Source organism: Ambystoma mexicanum, chromosome 10 (assembly GCF_040938575.1).
Source record: "Ambystoma mexicanum isolate Mex_15411 chromosome 10, UKY_AmexF1_1, whole genome shotgun sequence".
Classification (NCBI taxonomy): Eukaryota; Metazoa; Chordata; class Amphibia; order Caudata; family Ambystomatidae; genus Ambystoma; species Ambystoma mexicanum.
The window spans coordinates 1,070,464,294-1,070,476,339 of NC_090932.1; the positions used below are offsets into that span (position 1 = coordinate 1,070,464,294).

The 12,046-nt window shown below is 45.8% G+C and overlaps 1 long non-coding RNA gene across 1 annotated transcript; it reads left to right on the plus strand.

Annotated features, from left to right (window-relative positions):
* The first annotated feature begins 8,244 nt into the window (after positions 1-8,244).
* Positions 8,245-9,944, plus strand: LOC138493279 (uncharacterized). The gene is made up of 4 exons (XR_011276351.1): positions 8,245-8,343; positions 8,848-8,950; positions 9,044-9,126; positions 9,481-9,944. It is a non-coding gene; the product is annotated as an uncharacterized lncRNA (long non-coding RNA).
* Positions 9,945-12,046: the final 2,102 nt, after the last annotated feature.

Consider the following 12,046-nt stretch of genomic DNA (forward strand, 5'->3'; position numbering starts at 1 on the left):
AGACAGGATGATCGGGAATACATTAGGTCCCATGCACGAGAGGATCTCAGGCCCTCAGAGGGCCCCAGACAATGGCACCACAGACAGCATGTCAGATACATCGAAGTGAGGTCACCCTTCATCAGTAACTCTGTATCCTCAGGAGACGACCAAAGGAAGAGAAGCTATGTCTGGGCGCTAAATAACAACACAGCAAAGCAACACAGCCACACCCTCATACTTCACGTCAATGACACACCCTTGGAGTTTCTTATAGACACGGGGTCGACCATAAACATCATAAGTGAAGAAGCGTACAAGACACTCCCGCAGCCCCCAAAACTCAAGTGATCCACTATCGACGTCTACCCCTACGGCTCCACCACGCACCTACCACACAACAGAGTCATCACTGCAACCCACACCCACAAGTCACATGCAGCCAAAGTTCAACTACATGTGCTAAAGACCGAAGTAAATAGCAGGTGCATCCTCAGCTTCAGAACAGCTGTAGACATGGGCCTGGTACTTTGCCAAGACTGAAGTCATTGAGGTGACATTCCCAAAACTGCTTAGAGGACTGGGGAAACTTAGAAACCATAAAATTCAACTACATATCAATACCGACATTAAGCCTATCGCAGAGCACTACAAGGGCATACCAATTGATATACAAAGACAAGTTGAAGAAGAGATCAACAAATTGCTGAAACAACAAGTCATTGAACCAGCAGTAGGGCCCACTCCATGGGTGTTGCCGATAGTGCCCGTCCCCAAGATGTCAGCGGGCTGCTCCATCAGGCTATGTGCGGACATAAGGAGGGAAAATGGGGCAATACAGCGTGAAAGACACCAGGCGCCGAGCATAACAGACATGATCCACCTGCCAGTCAGCGCTAGATTTTTCTCAAAACTATACCTCACAAAAGGATACCATCAACTTGAAATCACCCCTGAGTCACGGTATATCACCACATTTGTGACACACATGGGCCTTTTTCAATACAAGCAGCTCAGCTTCGGCTGCCGCTGAAATCTATCAGGACGAGATTCACAAGGTTATAAGGCATATCAATGGGGCATGGCTACATGGCCATGTAGTAGGACGTGACTCAGGGAGTTTTTGCCGATCCTAAATGATCCTGTGCAGTAACAGAGGTTATAGGATGCGTCAGTGCACATATACATGTCACCAGGTATATGAAGTGGCTGAGCATCGATGGGAACAAGCTGAGGGCTATCCATGGATAAATCATAGAATGCGAGCCAATGGAACTTTGTGAGCCGACAAGAAAGGACTAAAGCAAAATGGCAGATGACGCGAGACAAAGAGCTGAGTTGAGACGGGACACTGCAGCATTGTGAAACTATGTAAAGAGCCACTGGTGGAAGAAAGAGACCAGACCAGACCCTTTAATAGGAGCGGTGGCTGGATTGGAACGAGCCTGGGCCAGCGATTGCAGTGCAATAAAGGGAAACGGCACATGTGGCATTCTCCGCGACAGCTGGGACACTGACTGCCAACTTAGAATGGGACGAGAGGTGAGGTCCACATACGTGCAAGCGGCGATCCAGAGGCATCGAAGGTGTACGCAACTAAGGAGGGATGAGATATGTACAAGCCGCATGGTAAGAAGCAACACGGATAAGAAAAAGAAGTGCCAAACGATTCCTCAGACGTGGGAGGAGAGGTAGCAGGATCCAGGAGAGTAATAGTGCCAGCCCATGTCATCGCAGACCTCGCGGACAGCTGATGCACAGCGACAGCAAACAATGGAAGTATCCGGTGAAGACGAGAGGATACAGAGTGAGGGACAAAAGAACACGGCACAGATTGTTGCACTGCAAGTCATGGAAGGGCAAGTAATGTCTACATTGTAGAGAAAACGTTCTGCACAACTTAATATGATATGATATGATGTGATATTTTATTTATATCGCACTCGTACACAGGTGTTTCAGAGCCCAACAAGGCAAGGGAGGGTATCAAGGGAGAACAAAAACAACAATCTTACTAGGCCCAGTGACATTGAGAACGTGTAAGTGCATTGGAGAGGGAAAAAGGGGAAAAGTGCATCCAAGGGGGAGAAGTGGAAAGTGCAGGGCAAAGGAATACAGATATAAATAATAAATAAACAAATAAATAAATAAATAAATAACAAGCCAACAAACAGTGCTAGTGCAGCCAACATGTGGCAAGTGCTAGGTTTGAGGCAACAGACAGAGTGAGTCTGGTAAGTGCAGAGAGAAAAAGGGGGGGACTGTATGATTCAGATGCAGACCCCAGTGCAAGGGTTTTCCAGGAGGCAGTGCAGGTGGGTGGCAAGGTGAGCGGGTACCTGGATCCGGAAATCAGAAGGTAGGCAAGGAGCACGGTGCCAAGAGAGAGCAAATCTGCAGGGGAGAGGAGGGGTGAAGGCAGAAGCAAAGAGGAAGGTCTTGAGGTTCTTCCGGAACCGGAGATGGTTTTCCTCAGGTTTCAAGGTGGCAGGGAGGCTGTTCCAGATGGAGGCTCCAGCAGAAGACAAAGATCTACCCCCAGCTTGATTCTTTGAGAAACAACTGACCCTGAGGGAGTTAGAGGTAGAGGAGCGAAGAGCTCGAGAGAGAAGGTATTTACGAAGGGACAGCTGAAGGTGTATTGGACCCAGGCCCCAGAAAGCCTTGTGGACAATGCAAATGATTCTGAATGTTATCCTTGCAGCCACTGGGAGCCAGTGGAGAGATTTCAGGGCTGGAGAGAAACAATCCCAGGGCTTGAGGCCAAGGGCAAGTCTTGCAGTCCTGTTCTGGATAAATTGCAAAGGGAGGGATGAGTAGAAGCAGGTAGATTTAGAAAATAGGTTGTTACAATAGTCCAACCTAGAGAGAACAAGGGCTCGAGAGACAGTGAGCTGCTGGGGGACAGAGAGGCAAGGCAGAATACCTCTGAGGAGGTGCAGTCAGAAGTTTGACTTTTTAGAGTGGGCAGAGAAGGAAAGTGGAGTCAAAGATGACCCAGAGGTTCTTAGCCTCACAGGTAGGGGTAGGAGGATGGCCAAGGGAAGCCGGCCAAAGAGTGAGAGGAAAGGTGGGTGAGGGTGTGCCGATGAGGAAGATCTCCATCTTGCTAGCATTCAGGCAGAGATCGCTGGCAGCATGCCAATCCTGAATGGCATATAGGCAATCAGAGATGAGAGAAGGAGAGGAGGTGGCCGGGGGAAGCCTGAAAATTAGTTGAGTGTCATCAACATAGCACTGAAAGTGGGAGCAGAAAATGGAGATGCAATGAGCGAGAGTTGCCAGTTATTGGTTAAAAAGCCAGGGTGAGAGGTTAGACACCTGGAGAACACCATAAGTAGACAGGAAGATAGATGAAAGGAAGGACCCAAGTTGGAACTGGGATGGTCAATCAGAGAAGAAAGAGGTCAGACAGGCCCGAGCCTGATCGGTGATACCCAGGTTGTCATAGAAATGGTAGAGCAGGATGTTATGGTTGACCGTGTAGAAGGCAGAAGTGAGATCAAGTAGGATGAGGACAGAGGGGATATTAGTGTAAAGGTCGGAGAGCAGATCTTCACGGATGATCAGGAGAGCAGATTCCCTGCTTCTGGCAGCTCTAAAGCCAGATTGATGGTTGTGGAGACAACTAACAGAATCAGAGTGAAGGTTAAGCTGCAAGATGGCCAGCTTTTCAAGGAGTTTGCCCGGAAAGGGGGCGATGGAGATTTGGCGGTATGTAGCCGGGCAAGAAGGGTCGGCTGTGGGTTGTTTGAGAAGAGGGTGCACAAGAGAGTGCTTCAGGGGGGAAGGGAAGACTGCTGAGGCAAAGGGGAGGCTGCAGAAATCAGTCAGGGCAGGAGCGAGGGTGTCAATATGATCCTTGATAGTTTTGGAAGAGCAAGGAAAAACCTGTTTTAACGAGGCTTTCATAGATCAGACTTGTCTAGAGAACTTGTCAGGGGAGAAAAGAGGAAAGGACAAGAAGCAAGGTGGAGGAGTGGCTGTAAGGGCACTAGAGTTCACAGAAGGGAGAGGTGGGACGGGGGCACAAGGGAAGGGGATGACGGGGGGACAGGATATCCTGGATTTTAGAGATAAAGTGGGAGGCAAGGGGGCATGCAAAGGGCCTGTTGAGCGACAGGAGAGGTACAGCAGCAGTCGCAGTGCACAATGGCAAAGTAGCAAAGACGGATTGGAGGGAGAGACCGAAAGGGTTTGCGTGGAAGGAGTTACTGGAGCGGCAGGATTGAAATACAAGAAAAGACAAACAGACTCACAATTATAGTGACTGTGGGAAGGCCGCAGCGGGAGCCAGAGAGACAGCAGAAACCAGGGCTTCCCGTAGTGGTGCCACCCCTGTGTTTATAAGGCACAAGAGAGGATGAAAGTTATCAGGTGGGACAAGGTACCTCCCGCAACAGCGCTATTGGAATTCCCACAGGGACAAGAGGTGGACATAGACGAGACAAGTGAGGGTGCAACGTGTAAAACAACCTGCAGAGTCAGAAGACAACCGAGCGAGTGACAGTTTCTCCAACTGGTACCGGAGACGCAGGATAGATGAAGGAGGGTGGCCACATTCCGGTAAACCCGCTGGGACCCTTGTGAAGAGCTGGAGTTCCAAACAATTCAGCAGAAGAGGTATGAGCTGCGCAGAAGACTAATAAATGGCAAATAATTAGCTGTGCTAAAGGGATGATGAAAAGAAATGCAAATACATTTAAACACAGCAGTCAAGTAAATAAACGTCCCCTGTTCCCACGAGACTACCTGATGCAAAGCATACCATAAACTGGAACAGGAGAGTAACGGAAAGGGAGGAGGAAAGGAATTGATTAACTAACTATTGGGTGCTGAATGATAAAGTGGACAGGGGCACTGCCTATAAATATTTAGATCAATATAAATTCAGATGCCTAAATCTTGTGATTCTGGGGAGTAACATGTTCTGGTCCTGATCGAGGATGGTCAGCCTGATGGCCACAAGCTCACACACTGAACACCAGTAAGGGCCCTGAGCAGGAAATACGGGACACCACAGAGCTGAGAGAGTCACCGGATGACATTTCCATCAGCAGAGTGCAGAGCGGACGGCAGAAAGCCGGCAGTATAACCCTGTAAGCAAGCAACAGCCCCTGACTGATACCTGCTGTGCTGCAGCAAGGCAGAAGCAAGACGGTGCAGGCCCACCCAGCAATGTCCTGGCCCCTACGGCAGAAGCACAGTGCAAGATAAGGACTAGAAAGCAACGATCACACAAGCACGAAACAGATTAATCATGGCGTCCAAGTCTAACAAGAACAAGCCGAAGCAGCCCACGTTGGATGCATTCACCTGACCTGGGCAAGCACCTGAAGGCACTCAGTCAATGCAGTCAATGATCTCTATTCTACAGGGGGAGAAGGCCCACATGAAATGAGATCAACAGGTATTTGATGCCATAGCAGCCTTAAAGATCTCTCTGGAATCTAAAATGGACGCCATCAGCCTAGATGTGAACCTTTTGAGACAAGATGTGCGAGCGCTTGCAGAACGTACAGGAGCTCTAGAAAAAGAGGTAGCAGCGAATGCAGCAACTTGAAAGACAATTCCAGAGAAGTAGCAATATTGCAACAAGAAGTGCCAAACCTGCAAATTAGAGCAGAAGATGCAGAAGGATGAGCTAGACACAACAACGTGCAGATCATCGTGCTCCCGGAAAGGAAAGAAGGGTCAAACCTTACCAACTTTGTAGAAAATATGCTGCTACAGGATACCTCAAGCAAGGGTTCACAATTGAGAGAGCACATAGGTCCCTGACGAGGAAGCCTCTACCTGGAGCCCCGCCTCGGCCCATAATAGCCTGGATATTCAATTACAAAGACATGGAAAAGATCCTTGAACACTTTCACAAGGGGGGCAGAATTCAACGAGCATCAGCCAACAACACTACATACCCGGACTATACCTTCCGGGTACAAAAACGGAGGATGAATTTTACATCAGTCAAGAGGAGGCTACAGGAAGGGAACCTTAAATACAGGCTGTTGTACCCAGCCAGACTGAAAGTCATACATAAGGGCTGCGCTATCTTCTTTGAGACCCCTGAGGAGGCGCATAAGTGAATAGACATGCAGTGTTACCAACGGAAGCAGATAACCAAATGAAAGGTGGAGGTGGCACATCCTAACGTACGGCGGAGATACTGATAAGCCACAACAGAACACGAACATTGGACAGATATTGAGCACACACAGATGCTAAAGTCTTTGCAGAATGCAGGAGCTGATTGTGGTGTGCCCAGCCGGTATAACATTACGTTATACCGCCGGTATATTGATGACATCTTAGTACTGTGGGAGGGTGACATTGCCACATTGGAACTTTTCGTTCGATGGCTCAATCAGGTTGATATTAACATCAAATTCACTTTGGAATACTCCACCTCTCGCATTGCTTTCCTCAATCTATCCATTTATAATGAGGATGGGTTCCTGCAGACTGAGCTCTACAGAAAAGCCACAGAAAGGAATATGACGTTACAGTTCAAAAGACAACATCCCAAAAGTCTTTTACGCAATCTCCCTTATGGGATGTGTCTACGGCTGCGCCGTAATTGTTCCAATCTCACACAATTCAATACTCATGCGGACGTCTTACAGGCTAGACTGTTAGATCGGGGTTACCCGCGCAAACTCATAAAACACTCAAGAAAAAGAGCGCGCTATACCAACAGGGACGCCCTCCTTAGACCAAAAAACAAAACTGTCGGGAAAGAACAGTTAGTTTGCGTGTCCACTTTTTGTCAATACAGTGAGACCATTAAAGCTATTGTTCTGAAAAACTGGAGGATCCTTAATTCCACGAATCTCAATTTAGAGAAACCTCTTTTTGCTTTTAAAAAAAGCAAAAATTTAGGACAGAAGCTCACTCGGGCCACAAGACTCCCGGTTCGTACTAACCAGGTTAGGGATGTCAACCTCAACCAAGTGACAGGCCACTACCCGTGCACGTCGTGCGCAGCCTGTAAATTTTCAAAGAAAACCACAGACTTTATCTACAACGGCAGGTGTTGGGCACTACGTACTTTTACCACCTGCAGAAGCAAGAATGTTATTTACGCCATTCAGTGTCCGTGTCAGCTTTTGTATGTAGAAAAAACGTCTAGGGAAGTTAACCTACGTATTAATGAGCACCGATCAAAAATCAGAACTCGCAACTTATCGGCTCCACTAGTGATTCACTATGTAGAAATGGGTCACAATCCGGACTCTTTAACCTGGTTCTGCTTAGAAAAGGTTTTTGCCAATAACACAGTACAATTGGCCAACAAATTGTCCTATAAGGAGCAAATGTGGATTTTTAATTTAAAAACACTCCACAAAGGCTTCAACACGCTAGAGTCATGGGACTTTAATATCCGTTAATGAGTTTCTTACCACGAGTCCCTACGGGCCTATGCCATCACGAGTGGGCTATGAATCGCCCCCATTCTTTATTCCTGTGTTTACTAGTTGCTGTTAATTGGCCGCTGTTTTTGTGAGCTTTCCCTGACTCTAGGATCGCCCTATGCACGTATGCTATTCATTTCTTCTTGTCATTCTTCTCACATTTACGGATACTGTCCACAACACACCAGCCCATTCCAGACCATCCTGTGGCAGCCTGGGTGCATTTTCTAGAGACTTGGTGACGTTTACATCTTTAGCTCAGTTTTGAGCCATTTAGATACTGGTAGATCGTATATTGCACTTTAGTTGGATGTCATCTCCAAGTGTTCATCTGGCGTCTGGTCAGCAGTTTTTTACTTTTCCTGCCTATTTCTTCTAGGCAATAACTATTTTTTCTAGGCAATAATAGTAGTATTTACCTATTCTACGAGGTTTTACTTATTTTGTGTCATTATTATTTACAGCATCTAATTGGCGCTTAGTTGACATCTTTGTAATTTAAAGTTCGAATTGTCAGTTAATTTATTTTTATTTTTATTTCATTTTTCTTTATAACTCACTTAGCTGCACTACCATTCCCAAAATCCCTCTGGGCGTCAACTAGCAGCTTTCAATTTTCTTAGGCGGCTTTCAGGCATCAGTATTTAATTCTAGGTAACATTCTCTTTCCAGCTGAGGAAGTTTTCATTGCTTGTGTTAATTACATTTCAGGCGGCAGTATACGAGCAAGTTTACGCACCTGGGTTCTGGATTCTTGATTCTTATCAACATAGGCATGCGCAGTTAGCTTAAATAGAGCTTAACTTGCGGTTCCCGTCAGCCAGCCTCTTTTGTGCAGACTGCCTACACGCATGCGTGGTGTTTTGAGTGAGGAAATCTATTTCGGCTCGCAGAGTCAACCTTTTTGACCTCTATTATCCACTTGACAGAGATGAATAATTGTTTGATGGAGGTAAGCGAGCGGCTAGTTCTTCCGCTTTGTACAACTTAATTGTGGGAATTCTGAGCACTTTTAAGAGGGGCTGCATTTTGGATGACAGTTCAGTGCTGCCATGCACATTCTTTAACAGGGCAGTCATTCGAGCATTCACGTGAATGCAGTGCATGTAATTTTAAATGTGTATAACAACACTCTTGGCCCCCTTGAGGGATAGGCAAGTCTGCTGTGGACTCTCACAGCTTGACATTCCAAAGCAGTGTCTGCTTTCTGCTTTGGCATTTTTTGCCATTTTCTGCTAATTCATTTTTTGAACATCCACGTTAATGCTGCACATGTTGTTCTGTACTGGCATAATACTCTTGGCCTCCTTGAGGGATGGGCATGTCCGCTGAGGACCCTTACAGCACAGCTCTGTTTGTAATTTTACCAAAGCAGCGCCTGCATTCTGTTTCGGCATTTTTTGCCATTTTCTGCTATTTCATCATTATAATGGGCTTCTCAACTGGTTTGTTGTAGTGATCTACAGATGACACTGGTGTTTCGGGTTAAGCTGTGCTGCTTTGCCAACTTCCAACATCTGCAACTTGGCTTCCCCTAATTCAATAGGGTGCCTTTTCAGGTGAGCCACCATTTTTTGCTCCAGTTTTAAGCACTTGATATAGCACTTTTTGTCTTGTTTTATTTAATTTTTTGCATGTCGGTCTTACTTTAGGTTAGGATTTGGTCCTGGCTTCCCCCAGCGTGACTGACCATATCACTTCGTTACGGCCACCATAGCAATTTGGCATTCATCAGGTTGGTCCAGTATTGGTCTTCTTTGGACTAACAATCATATGTTTATATATAATCTGCATTGTGCACTTATATACTTGTCGCAGATTAACCATGGTCCTGAAGGTTCCCCACCATTCTGCACGGTCTTCTTTTGGGAGTCACTAACCCTTTCGCTCTGTCATATATAGCTGTTAGATTGGGATTCCTATTTTGCTTTATTGTTATACGGCATATATGATCCCTGAGTTGTTTCACAAAGAAAATTGGGCTGCTCTTTTGTAGTTGCCCTCTCTGTTTAATTGTATTCGGCAGACAGTCAGCTATGACTCATATGTTCTACGCAGTAGTCTATAGCCATGTTTTTGTGTTTTACAGAATGGTAACATCCACCTTCTGAGGAAGACGTTGTGTTTACTACCACTACACGTCGAAACCGGTCGAGAGATATACCCTACAGGGATGTGATCTTTTGCACTTTTCCTTCTGATCCACCCTGACAATAGATTATTTATTAATTAATTCTATTGATTATGAATATAAAAATTATGTCTGTTTGATGGGGACCAGTCATGAATTCCTTCTCCCCACAGGTTTTTTAGCATGATTCTTTTGTCTTTTAAGCTTTTGGATGTATGTCACGGTATGTTGAGTTGGGTTTGAATGAGTGCACTATGAATGGCAAGTATGTGTGACAATGTTTTAGCCGACTTTAGGCATACGGTTGCTGCTGTTTTGCTGTATTAAAGTGATCAGTGTTTAATTATTTGTGATTGACTCACCATTGTTTAAATTGTTGGTATCACTTTCAATAAATTTTGATACACATTTTTTCAAATTGATTTGTTTCTCTGGACAATCTTTTTCTGTTGTTCTATGCAATTGTAATACTCTGGTACAGAGGCTAGAGTTTCCCAGCCCTTTTCAGATTTTTCGTGCCCAGCCGGGTAAACACCGGGGGAAACGTCTTACCCCTGAGACTAGATTGGTTCATTTTAGGATATGAGCGGTTATACATCCTCCCGCTACACTTTGAGCACCAAGACTAGTGCCTGGGGCAGGAGTGAGACGCAGGGATTCCTGAGCACAAAGTATTGAGCTGGGCAATTGATGGGAGGAGGAAGGGAAGGGAAGTTGGGGTAGTTAGAGGGGAGGTAACCTATTGTTCCACACAGGGTAGGTATAGTACGAGCAACAGACTGGCAGAATATGTTAGCACCTCAATGCGCGATGGGAGAACATAAATTAGCGTCCTGGTATGCCAGGGCTCTAAACAGTTACATCAAACGAAATAGAATAATGACCTACCTGAGATGTCAGAAAATCGATATTGAGCTCCTGCAGGAGACACCTTACCAGAGAGAAGCAAAACGCCCTAGAGAAAAAGTGGGTCGACACGACCCTTGGCTCGCTATATTCAGCATATTCCAGAGGGGTCTTGATATGGGTGGTGCTGTCAGTTCCATTCAGAGTCCTCAAGACCTTCCAAGATACAGATGGCAGGATGATTGTAATACAGGGTCTGGTTGAGCAAAGTGAAATCTGCGTTATTAACACGTTCACACCAAATCAGGATACAGCAGCCTATTTCCGTTCATTATATCCTAAGATCAGCCCATACAGGGATGGCACACTCATATAGGGGGAGATTTCAACTGCACGCTTAACCTGCCAATGGACAGATCAGACGAAAAAATTCACACACCCAGCCCCTTCGTCTAAAGCCTTGAATACATTATTAAACGCAATAAATCGAGGACCCCACACCCGCATTACAGAATATACTCACATTACACTGCTCCTAGGGACTTACACACTAGGCTGGATTATGTGTTCACAGGCAAAGAGACCTTGGGGGAATTTAAGGGGGCAGAATATAAACCACGTGTACTTTCGGACAATATTGTGCCCCCCGAAATGGAGGCTTAGAGGAGAATCACTTAGGGATAAAGTATTCTGCAAACATCTAAGAGAAAGGGTGAAAGAATACTTTAAATATAACATGGGTAGTGTGCAATCAGCAGGCACATTATGGGAAGCATTCAAAATGGTGATTAGAGGAACAGAAATAGCTAAAACAAAAGGAATGCAAACTACTGTTGAAAGAGAGCTACACAAGGCAGAAAAAAAACTAGAAACTATAGAACGGATGGGAGACAGGTCTAAAGAAAAGGCAGAAGAGGTTTCCCGCCTGCAGCAAGAATGCCAAGAACACTGGAGTAGTCTAGGCATGCTGAGTTACATGAAATATGTAGAGAGACAGCACACAGAAGGAGATAAGCCTGAACGCCTGCTGGCCTGGTTGTACAAGAGTGAAATTAAACGGGATATGATACATACAATTGTAGGTGAGGATGGGGAGATGTGTGGGATGCAGGAATATATCAACAAATGTTGCTATGACTACTACAGAGAACTATATGCAGAGACCTCAGAATGCCGGACGTCTAAGATAGAAGAGGCACTCTCACAGATAGAACTCCCAAGGCTGGACGCAGACGCGGCTAATAGGTGGAGGCCCCCATAACTATAGAAGAATTAGAACATACCATAAGGGGGTTCCTTACCGGCAAAGCGCGGGTGCAAATTGGTTACCCAGTGAGTTTGATAAAGAATACATGTCAGATGTCACACCCCCATTGTTAGTTATGCTCAATGAGGCACTAGACAATGGTATACTGCTGGGTCATTGAGAGAGTCAATTATTTTCCTCTTATTGAAACCTAACAAGCCTGACACAGACTGTTGCTCGTATAGACCCCTCTCATTGCTTACTCAAGATGGGAAAATCCTTACAGCCCTAATGGCCAACAGGCTTAAGCCAGCCATTTCTCAGCTTATACATCCAGACCAATCAGGGTATGAGCCAAGCAGAAACATTGCGAGCGACCTTAGGAGGCTACAACACATTATAGACTACACCCAACGTAACCCACAACAGTGG